This window comes from Equus quagga, chromosome 13, assembly GCF_021613505.1.
Source record: "Equus quagga isolate Etosha38 chromosome 13, UCLA_HA_Equagga_1.0, whole genome shotgun sequence".
In the NCBI taxonomy this organism is placed as follows: Eukaryota; Metazoa; Chordata; class Mammalia; order Perissodactyla; family Equidae; genus Equus; species Equus quagga.
The window spans coordinates 63069541-63081927 of NC_060279.1; the positions used below are offsets into that span (position 1 = coordinate 63069541).

Below are 12387 nucleotides of genomic sequence, written 5' to 3' on the forward strand. Positions count from 1 at the left end.
ATATGAGTTGCAAATATTTTTTGCCATTCTGTGGTTTGTCTGTTCTCTTACTGATGGTGTCATTTAAAGCATAAAACTTTTTACTTTTGATGAAGTCCAACTTATCAAATTTCTCTTTTATTGCTTGCATTTTTGGTGTCATTTCTAAGAAGTCATTGCCTAACCCAAGATAATGAAGATTTACTTCTTCCAAGTGTTTTCTTTCAAGAGTTTTATAGTTTTAGCTCTTACATTTAGGTCTATGATCCATTTTGAGTTAATTTTTGGGTATGATATGAATATACCCATTTTTTTTAAAGATTTTTTTTTTTTCCTTTTTCTCCCCAAAGCCCCCCGGTACATAGTTGTATATTCTCCATTGTGGGTCCTTCTAGTTGTGGCATGTGGGATGCTGCCTCAACGTGGTTTGATGAGCAGTCCCATGTCCATGCCCAGGATTCGAACCAACGAAACACTGGGCCACCTGCAGCAGAGCACGTGAACTTAACCACTCAGCCACGGGGCCAGCCCCAAGTATACCCATTTTATAGCTAAAGATTTTGTTAAGTTAAATCCCTTTTCTAAGATTACATAGCAAATAATTTGAACCTTGTTCTTGGCCTCCAAATCTTGTTTTTTCCCTCCAAATACACTAGATTATTTCTTTAGAACTTTTCAAATGATGGTAGAAATTGGCCCTATTGTTGTGCTTTTTAAAATAGAAAACAGATACTATGATTATCAATAATATTTATTAAAATTGAATAATGTTTAATCATCTAAAAATCTTTGATTCTGTCAACAATCTTGAAATATAATAAAAGTAGATATTATACTCCTTCTATGAATGAAGAATTGACTTGCCTACAGTCACAAAATTTGGGGGAGTGGTGGAATTGGGACCAGACCCATTTCTCAGGGGTTCCCAGTCCACTGTACCTTATCTTACCACAGCCCTGGTGGTGTACATGATGCCTCCACCCCCTCTCCCAAACTCTCTTTTGAAATACAAAAGCCCACAACACTTGAGTTTTATATCAGCTTCGTTTTTGGAATATCTATCTAGTGGTTCCCTCTATCAATTGAAGATTGATATATTCACATTTGCATCAGAATATTTAGCAGTTTGGTACTTTTATCTATAAGTAAAAGATGAACTGGTTACTTCATGGTTAGTTATTTTCACTTTGCAAGATTGCCCTGGTAATTGCCACTTAAGAGAAATGGCAATAAGTATTATAGAAATTACCGTTTACTGAGTGCCTGTTATGTGCCAGTTACAGCAATCCTGCAAGTTAGGAATTATTCTCCCTGTTTTGCCGATGAGGGAACTGAGGTTCAAAGAGGTTAAGAAACTGGCCCAAAGTGACACAAATACTAAGTGTCAACGTCAGGATTTGAGTCTTAAATCTCTCTGGCTCTGAAGACTGTGCTCTTGCCACAGGGAAAAATAATTAATCCTAGTGCCTACATTGTTCCTGTTCCCAAGATGCAAGGGCTGAGAGCCAGGCCCACCTATAGGAAATGATCTCTCTAAAATCAACCCTTTCTATAACTTAATAATATGCTGGTCTCATTTTTGCCTGATTTATGTGTGTGTGGTTTTGGTCATTTGGCAATGTGTACAGCATTATTTTTTAAGCAATCTTTGTGTGTATCTTTGAAACTCATCTTCCATTAGTGGAATGAGAGTGTGTGTTACCTCACACTGCCTGTCCTTCTTCCTGCTGATGGTCATTGTTTCAGCACTGAGGGTATCAGCATCATTTTAGGAGCATCAGGAAAGAAGCTTCAGAAATCCGTCCTGGGATTTATGTAGTTTACTGAGATTGTGGGTTAGGTAAGCATGTAGCTTTCTGCACAGAACTTTTGATTTTTGTTGCATTTCTGATGCCAATAAATGACATTGAGAAATAACTTACTTTAAAACAATACAAATTATGAGGCTGTGGAGAAAACAGGAACTTCATACACTCCTGATAGAAATGTAAAATGGTGTAGCTGCTCTGGAAAACAGTCTGGCAGTTCCTCAAAAGGTTAAACATAGTTACCATATGACCCACCAATCCCACTCCTAGAGAAAGGAAAACGTATGTCCACATAAAGTCTTATATATGCATGCTCATAGCAGCATTATTCATAATAGTCAAAAAGTAGAAGCAACCTAAATATTTACCACCTGATGAATGGATAAATAAAATGTAGTATATCTATACAATGGAATATTATTTGGCAATAAAAAGGAATGAAGCACTGATTCATGCTACAAGATGGATGAGACTTGAAAACATGGTGAGTGAAAGAAGCCAGACACCAAAGACCACATATCATGTGATTCCATTTATATGAGATCTCCAAGATAGGCAAGTCCATGGAGATAGAAAGTAGATTAGTGGTTGCCAGAGAATGGGAGGAGATGGGAAGATGGGGAGTGACTGATAATGGATATGAGGTTTCTTTTGGGGAGTGTTGAAAATGTTTTGGAATTAGATGGTAATCATTGCCCAACCTTATGAATATACTAAAAGTCACTGAGTTATGCACTTTTAAAAACAAAAAAGAAACTTTAAAAATTCAGAATAGTAATTTTTCTTGGAGCTTATGACTGTGACGAGGGGGTGGGCAGGATTTAGACATGTGCAGATGGAGTGAGGGGATTAATGCTGAAAGAAAAGCAAAAGTAGGAAGATGTTCAAGAGCAGGGCAAGTCTAAGGGAAGGTCAGCAGTTCAAATTGTTCGTGGAGCAAAGTGGGCGTGAAGGGAGGAGTGGGACTGGGCTGCAACGCCTCGGCTGGTGGAATGCCAAGACAAGGCATCTCAGCTTTTCTTTGTGTCTCTAGGGAGCCTTTAAAGTCTTGTTGCCAGCCCACCAGTAATGTCTTGGTGATGGCTTCCTGGATTTGAAAGTATCCTGTGTATTGATGGTTATTTCTTATGTTTCTTTTGTTCGTATCTTCACTCATGATTTTTTGAGCACCAACCAGATATCAGATGTAACTTACATTTTTTCATTTACTGCTCCCCACAACCCTGTAAGACTTAATATATTTAGCTCCCCATTTCAGTGGGTGATGGAGTCTGGAATCAACTCGAGCCAAGGCTCTTGTACCTGTCTCTACTTCCCTCCTCTCCCCATTCTATTTTCCCACCTTAACTGAAATCCTCATGGCCTCTGCTCTTGCAGACAGTAATATTAAGCAATTAAATACTTCTGAGTTTCTTGTTTTCCAGGGATCATTTCAAATCCTTTACCTCCTGTTCATGTAAGCTAGCTGTCACAAAGGCAGGATTCACTACCAAGGATGCGACTGTGAGATGCCTTGGGATAGAGTCAGTTGCTTAAATGTCTACTTTACAAGCTATTAAGAAGGTATAAGTACCTTCCCTGCAGAACAGCTATTTAAATTTTGCCCTGGAGCCACTCTTTCCTTAGTAAAGTTGGAATTTGAAGGCAAGTAAAGGAGGATAAAATAGAGAGCTAGCTCACAAGTAAAACAGCAAGTTCCTCTTTAGACTTATCTTTACGTACAATAGTAGTTTACTCTCTAAGGAATCAATCCCTTTTGTTGGAACTACTTTGAGGTAACAGCTGGAGGGGCACCCTGCTCTCACTTTTCCCTCCCAAACTAAAAAGCAAGCAGCCTACATTACCCTTCATTTCAAATACAAATTAAAATTCCTAATCCCACCAGATGTGATTAAGATGATCCTTGAAGCTGTCCACACACTTAATGAACCCAATTATATTTTTTATTAACCCTGACATAGTTCCTTTTGTTGCTGAATCGTAAGTTTAACATTTTTAACTGATTAAAACATCAGTTTCCGCCTCTTTGATCACATCGAGCTCTTGGGCACTGGTCAAAAAGTGCCCTTAAATGGTGTCTGTACAGTTTTGGCAACTCATTTTTCGATTCTTACATTAGACTTTGATACTTGGTTTTGTTTCCTGACCTTGTGGTATCTCTGCTGTCCCTGAAGAGGCTGGAAGGTTGGGAAGGAATTGCGCCTCCAGGGAATGGATCAAAGACGTTGAGCTACCAAAGACCTAATTAGGTCATCTCTCCCGTCCACCTGCCAGGGCATGATTGCTGAAGTTTTCTTTCTTAGGAGAAGGCTGTTTTAGAAGCACTTTTGCACTTTATGTCCAACTTTGATTTCCATTATTGGTAACCTGACTTTACATAGAGGCAGAAAGAATTGTAAAACATCTTTGGCCATTGACTTTTTTTCTTAGTGATTTAAAATGTTCATTCATTCAACAAATATTTATTGAGCATACTATGTGCTAGGTCGCCATGCTTGGTACATTGCTAAGAAAAACAGTCATGCCCTGTCTTCCTGGAATTTACAGTCAGAAGTGGGTAGGAGATGGAGCAGAGCAAATTCACGTAATCACACAAACAAATGTGAAATGTGACTTTGACAGGTGCTGTGAAGGAAAGGTACACAGTGACCTGAGAGCCTGTGTTAGGGGCATTTTACCTGACAGAGAAGGGAAGGAGGAAGCGACCCATAAGCTGAGATCTGGTGGGTGATTAGATTGTGAGTTAACCTGGTAAAGAAGGGAGGGAAGAGTATTCCAGAGTGAAGGAGCAGCAAAGCGCAGTACTGTGACAGAGAGGAGCCTGCAGACAGGAAGGACTGCATGAATGCCTGTGTTCTATGGGGCCTGTAAGATCAGTGAAGAAGGGGGTGGGCTGGGTGGGCTCCAGGCAACCCCACTCAAACCAGGGGCTCTGCTTTTCTCTCTTTCATTGAGCCTTCCCTAAAGATTTCATGTGAAAATAAGGTTCTGCTGCTTTTAAAACAACAACAAAAGGATTTGAAAAATCACTGTGTTAGACCATCTACCTGACCTAGCAAGGAAGTTTTATAACATGTTATATGTGATCTGTCATGCCACACACATCTCTTGTCACCTTCTCACCACTGCCAGATAATGCAGTCTCTCTTTAAGCCTGTTTTCATGAAATGCGGTGAATATGTTTGGCTATCTCTACAAATCTCTGGACTCAGTTTCCAACACATAGCCCTTAACCATGATGAAAAGCATTCTAATTGCAGATGAAAAAGGTAAAACCATATGGAGTTATTTAGTCCAGTGATCTTCAAATAATTAGTTTTTAGCAGTGGAATTCGTTTTTCAAATGAGATCTGACATGAAGGTGTCAAAAATTAAAGTGGTCTTTATTTTCTTCTTCGTACCTTTTTCCTTATATTTTTCACATTTCCTACTATGAACATTTATTGATTTTAAGATCAGAAGATAATGTTTTTTAAATTACTTGGCTGTTTGGGAAAACTGAATTGTTTCATGATAACAAGTTTCAGGGACTAGCACAGATTGAAACTGTGGGCTCCCTCTGTTGTAGTACCCCTGTTGACCTTTTCACAACTAGGGATTACTAAGGCACAGGGTGACCATGACTTTTTCACCATAAAATTATATGATGACAGCAGAACCTTACTGACAAACAGATGTTTTTCCCAAGTGGTCCTTTTCTTAATGAAATGGTTGCTTAGAAACCAGACCATAATAATAACTTTTCTATATTTAGTTTGTAAAGTGATTCAGTTTGCAAAATTATTAAGTCAGAGAATACTAATTAGATAAAACTGAACATATCCATTATTTCTTGTCTTGGAATTCAGCAACCAAATGGTTAAATTAGTAGCTAAATTTCATCCAGATGTGTCTATCCAGATGTTATGCATAACAAGGACATACAAGGAGAACGAAGGTCTTAGAGCTGCCCTGCTCTGCTCTACACTGTTTCGCTAGTGGCACAGTGTATTTGATCTTTCATCAGTATATATTAGAAGCTGAAACATGTAACACTTATTAGGTTGCTGAGAGGATCACTTAGGTGAGCGGGTCAAAAATTACATGTGAAAATGTGAAAGTAACTTCAAGTTAAGCTCAGTGAGACAGCAGTGTAAAGGAAGGGCTGAGTAGTGAAGATACTTGTTTAGGATGACAAGTGATAAATGGAAAATCTGACATGCTAACTATTACTAACAACAAAGAAACCTTAACATGCTCCGTGTTTGTCAGGTGAGTTAAAACCTTGAATCTTACATTCAAACCAGACAAAATCTAGAAGAAAATACATTTCTGTTTTCCATTTCCAGTAATGGTGAAATAGCTCAGCTGAAAACAACTATTACACAGGGTAACATATTTAAAACATTTTAAAAGCATTAAAGAACTAACAAGAAAGCAGAGAATTACCAAGCCAACATCTGAAGAGACAGCCAGAACCCTGGAAGATAAACTGAGTTTAAGAGCCTGCATTTGCCCTTGAGGGCATCTGCTGAAATTAAGCTGTGAGTTTCAAGGCCTTGAAGGGCAAGCTGCAGAAATGAAAGCCCAGACCCAACTTGGAGCGAGGAGTCTAATGGAAGACCTCCAGCGTTAAGCTTAGACCTCAAGGGAGTGTACCTTCAGGCGAATCACAAGCAAAAAGGCTCCCCTCCACCTCAGCCCCAGGGACTGGGAGGAGCATTGTCTGGGCCTGAAGTAGAGCAGGAGGGAAGAAGGAAGGAAACCCTCTCCCTGGGAGATTGTAATCACTGAATGGACCACCTCTCCTGCAGATTCACATTCTCAGGATTCAGGACGTGTCAAGCAGGGAATTAGAGTTTGAACTGTTTCTATACTGGTGGCATCTATGGGTGTCTTGCAGAAATCAAAGCATATCTCCTATGGAAGAAGGCACCTTCACCCTAGACCCCCAAAGAACCTCCACAACAATTTTTAAGTTTTCATTTCTATTTTAAATATTTTAATAATTAAATTTTATTATGGTTATATATATAACATAAAATTTGCCATTTTAACAATTTTTTTAATTTTATTTTTTTTACTTTTTGAGGAAGATTAGCTTTTAGCTAACATCTACTGCCAATCCTCTTCTTTTTTTGGTTGAGGAAGACTGGCCCTAAGCTAACATCCGTGCCCATCTTCCTCTACTTTGTATGTGAGACACCTGCCACAGAATGGCTTGCCAAGCAATTCATAAGCCCGCACCCAGCATCTGAACCGGCGAACTCCGGGCCACCGAAGTGGAACATGTGAACTTAACCACTGCCCCGCTGGGCCAGCCCATAACAATTTTTAAAAGTACAATTCAGTGGCAGTAAATATTCACAATGTCGTGTCACTCTGTCTATTCCTGAAACTTTTTCATCACCCCAAACAGAAACTCAGTAACCATTAAGCAATAACTCTCCATCTCTCCTCCATAATAATTATTTAATTAATAAGTATTGTACATTTATGTACAACTAGTACATGGTCACAAAATAACCAAAGACGTGGAAACAAAGTCCCAGAAGACTTTCTTGAAAAATTGTTTATTTATTCATATTTTTGAGGAAGATTAGCCCTAAGCTAACATCTGCCACCAATCCTCTTTTTGCTGAGGAAGATTGGCCCTGAGCTACGTATTCCTTTTTAAAGATTTTATTTATTTTTCCATCTTCTCCCCAAAGCCCCTCAGCACATAGTTGTATATTTTTAGTTGTGGGTCCTTCTAGTTGTGGTATGTGGGGTGCCGCCTCAGCGTGGCTTGATGAGCAGTGCTAGGTCCATGCCCAGGATTCGAACCAGTGAAACCCTGGGCCACTGAAACAGAGCACTTGAACTTAACCACTCGTCCACGGGGCTGGCCCCCCCACATATTCTTTATCTAATCATCAGTCAATGGGCACTTGGGTTGCATCCAAATCTTGGTTATTGTGAATAATGCTGCAATGAACATAGGAGTGCATAAGTCTGTTTTTATTATTGATTTCAAGTTCTTTGGATAAATACCCAATAGCTGGGTCATATGGTGTTTCTATTTTTAATTTTTTGAGAAATCTCTATACTATTTTCCATAGTGGCTGCACCAGTTTACATTCCAACCATCAGTGTATGAAGGTTCCCTTTTCTCCACGACATCTCCACGACATTTGTTATTTTTTAAAATTTTTATTTATTTATTTATTTTTTGAGGAAGATTAGCCCTGAGCTAACATCTGCTGCCAATCCTCCCCTTTTTGCTGAGGAAGACTGGCCCTGAGCTAACATCTGTGCCCATCTTCCTCTACTTTATATGTGGGACGCCCACCACAGCATGGCTTGCCAAGCGGTGCCATGTTCGCACCCGGGATCCAAACCAGCGAACCCTGGGGTGCCGAAGCGGAATGTACACACTTAACTGCGGTGCCACTGGGCCGCCCCCCTCCAACATTTGTTATTTTTTATCTCAGTGATTATAGCCATTCTAACAGGCCATAAGTGCTATGGCCATAAGTGATAAGCCATATCACTTAGGAGTGATATCTAAGTGTGGTTCTGATTTGTATTTCTCGGGTGACTAGTGATGTTGAACATCTTTTTAGGTGCCTGTTCGCCATCTGTATATCGTCTTTGGAAAAATGTCTGTTCCTATCCTCTGCCCACTTTTGATCGGGTTGCTTTTCTTTTTGTAATTCAATTATGTGAGTTCTTTATATGTTATGGAGATTAACCCCTTGTCTGATATATAATTTGCAAATATTTTCTCCCTGTTGGTGGGTTATCTTTTCATTTTGGTCCTGGTTTCCTTTGCCTGGCAGAAGCTCTTTAGTCTGAAGAAGTCCCATTTGTTTATTTTTTCTTTTGTTTCCCTCTTCTGAGTAGACATGGTATTTGAAAAGATCCTTTTAAGACTGATGTCAAAGACTGTACTGCCAGGGCCGGCCCCGTGGCTGAGTGGTTAAGTTGTATGCTCTGTTTCGGTGGCCTGGGTTTTTGCTGGGTCGGATCCTGGGCACACACATGGCACCACTCATCAAGCCGTGCTGAGGCGGCATCCCGCATAGCACAACCAGAAGGACTTACAACTAGAATATACAACTATATATTGGGAGGCTTTGGGAAGAAGAAGAAGAAGAAAAAGAAAAAGAAGATTGGCAACAGATGTTAGCTCAGGTGCCAATCTTAAAAAAAAAAAAAAAGAGTGTACTGCTTATATTTTCTTCTAGAAGTTTTATGGTTTCAGGTCTTACCTTCAAGTCTTTCATCTATTTTGAGTTTATTTTTGTGAATGGTGTAAGAGAATGGTCTACTTTTGTTCTTTTACATGTGGCTGTCCAGTTTTCCCAAACTGTTTATTGAAGAGACTTTCCTATCTCCATTGGATGTTCTTAGCTCCTTTGTCGAAGATTAGCTGTCTGTAGATGTGTGCTTTTATTTCTGAGCTTTTGATTCTGTTCCATTGATCTGTGTATATGTTTTTGTGCCAGTACCATGCTGTTTTGACTACTACAGCTTTGCAGGATATTTTGAAGTCAGGGATTGTGATGCCTCCAGCTTTGTTCTTTTTTCTCAGGATTGGTTTAGCTATTTGGGGTCTTTTGTTGTTCCATATGAGATTTAGGATTCTTTATTCTATTTCTGTGAAGAACCTCATTGGGGTTGCATTGAATCCATAGATTGCTTTAGGTAGTATGGACATTTTAACTATATTTATTCTTCCAATCCATGAGCATGGAATCTTTCCATTTCTTTTTTTTTTTTAAAGATTTTATTTTTTCCTTTTTTCTCCCCAAAGCCCCCTGATATACAGTTGTATATTTTTAGTTGTGGGTCCTTCTAGTTGTGGCATGTGGGATGCCGCCTCAGCATGGCTTGATGAGTGGTGCCATGTCCGTGCCCAGGATCAGAATGGGTGAAACCTTGGGTTGCCGAAGCAGAGTGTGAACTTAACCACTTGGCCACTGGGCCAGCCCTCCATTTCTTTACATCTTCTTCCATTTCTTTCAATAATGTCTTATAGTTTTCAGTCATAGTCTTTCAGTATAGTTTCAATTATAGGTCTTTCACCTCCTTGGTTAAGTTTATACCTAGGTATTTTATTCTTTTTCTTGTGATTGTAAATGGGATGGTATTCTTGAGTTCTCTTCCTTCTAGTTAGTGCTTGTTAGTGTACAGAAATGCAACTGATGGGCTTCACTTGTCTGGGTCTGGAGCCTCGCGTGCGGCTCGTGCTACAGGAGGCTGCTCCCGAAGTCGTTTGGCCTACAACTGTGCAGTCGAGCACCATCCCCTCACTACTTCGCGGCCGCCACATCCTTTGCGCTGCAGACCCCGGCAGTAGCAAGACTCTCAGCTACCTACTACCTCTGCTTCAACTGCTCTTGGGCCGGCCACACCTGGACTCCCAGCGTATCCCTGCTCCTCAATGCCTGGTCCTTGTGCCTTTGAGACAATTAGCTGAACAGTTCCGTGCTGTGGCCCAGCCCTTGGGCAGCTCCCTGGGCCTCCAGGTGCGGGAGCTAGGGAGAGGCCATGGCAGGAGTAGGATCAAGCTGCCACTGTCCAAACAACCTCTGCAGATGTACTAGTGGTCACTCTGGGAGCTCTGTGGAAGGCCCTGAAAAGACAACTGATCAGCCTGGAGCAGCTCTCCCTCTTGGTGTTGGATGAGGCAGACACACTGCTGGATGAAAGCTTCCTGGAACTAGTGGACTACATCTTGGAGAAGAGCCATATAGCGAAAGGCCCAGCTGACTTAAAAGACCCCTTCAATCCCAAAGCTGAGTTAGTGCTGGTGGGGGCTACATTTCCCGAAGGTGTAAGCCAGCTGCTGAGTCAAGTTGCCAGCCCAGACTCTCTAGCCACTATCACCAGTTCCAAGCTCCACTGTGTCACATCCCATGTCAGACAGACATTTATGAGGCTGAAGGGAGCAGAGAAGGTGACTGAGTTGGTGCAGATCCTCAAGCAGCATGACAGAGCATATAGGACGGGCCCCTCAGGAAGTGTTCTGGTATTCTGTAATAGCTCCAGCACTGTGAACTGCCTAGGCTATGTTCTAGATGACCACAAAATCCAACACCTCAAGCTGCAGGGACAAATGCCAGCCTCACTGAGGGCAGGTATCTTCCAGCGCTTCCAAAAGGGCTCCTGAGTCATACTTCTCTGCACAGACATAGCCTCTCACGGCTTGGACAGCACCCACGTGGAGCTGGGTACCAATTATGATTTTCCCTCTCACCCTGCAAGACTATAGCCACCGAGCGGGGAAGGTGGGCCATGTGGGAAGTGAGGTGCCAGGAACAGTCATTAGCTTTGTGACCCATCCCTGGGATGTGAGCCTGGTTCGGAAGATTGAGCTGGCAGCTCGCTGGAGGAGCAACCTTCCAGGACTAGGGTCCTCAGTGAGAGAGCCTTTGCCCCAGCAAACCTGATTGCAGCTGGCTTAAATATGATGCCATAACAGGGATCTTTCCCTGTGCCCTGGGTGGGTGAGCACACTTGTCATTAGGATGTGCTAGGCTGCCCAGTCACCTCCCCAAAGGCCCGGTGAGCTGCTGTCTGGCTTCAGAAGGTAAGCTGCTGGCCAGTACTGGAGGGTGAGCTTCTGAGCATGGCTCTCTGTAGTCTTTCACGTGACTGGTGAAACATAAAGTAGATTTCAGCTTTGCATTATGTCATGGTTTCTAACAATAAATGATGTTTTTATGGATCTCTCCTAATAATAGTTACCACTGGGGCAGAATTCATTGGATTCTGAGAAGATTCACACTCCAAACTACCACACCAAGGAAAGACTCTTTCAACTGATGGTTTTATTTGTAAACATTTAGATTTTATTTCCTGCCCTGAAAATATCCATTAAGCCCTCAGGAAAAGGGAAAGGTGACATGACTAGCAGTAGGGAGAAATTTTCTTCACCAGCAGTGCCCATGGCAGGTTTGGGCACTCTTGCTGAAATCTCTGAGAAGTACTGGCAGAAGAATACAAGGCAGACTGACGCAGAAGTGTGGCTGGCTGTGCATTTCCAGGCTCTGCCTTCTCTTCTGTCTCTTGGTGGCAGAGGAAGAGGAGAGGGGATTAAACTGTTTTACAGAACTGGCAAAATAAGTGTATAGCATCCTGTGACTTATAGGTTCCAGTCTCTGCTGCATGATATAAGTTTTGCCTAAAGGAATAAACAGTTGAGAGTCGAAATATAATACTCCACAAAACAACTTAAAAATACTTGCACACAGAAAATGATAAGGTTTCAGAGAAATGAACTGGGCCCAGGGCAGCCTTTGCCAAAAGAGAATATTGTACTAAATGTGCAATCATAGCTCTCTTTTCCATATGAAGAAACTGAAGCTCAGGGGGACAAAGAACTTACTCAAAATCAGACAAGTAGGTTGGACAGAATCTAGTCTTGTCTGCACCAAGGCTTGTATTCTTAACCACCATGCTAGCTTTTTTCAAATATGATACATGCACAGAATTATTCTACATCTGTATTTTCCTTGAATATTCCTTCTTTACATCTATGCCTGGGGCGGTTTTTAATACTGCCCACTTTGACTCTCAAAAGTGACCCAGTTTAGACAATAATTTGGTCACCCTATTTGGACCACTATGGTGG

The 12387-nt window shown here is 41.3% G+C and overlaps 1 protein-coding gene and 1 pseudogene across 1 annotated transcript in view; both read left to right on the top strand.

Moving 5' to 3' along the window:
• The window catches only part of TANGO6 (transport and golgi organization 6 homolog), a 193719-nt gene that overhangs the window by 68994 nt on the left and 112338 nt on the right, over nucleotides 1–12387 (top strand). The window lies entirely within an intron of this gene.
• LOC124250878 (probable ATP-dependent RNA helicase DDX28) lies at nucleotides 9916–11288 on the top strand (annotated as a pseudogene).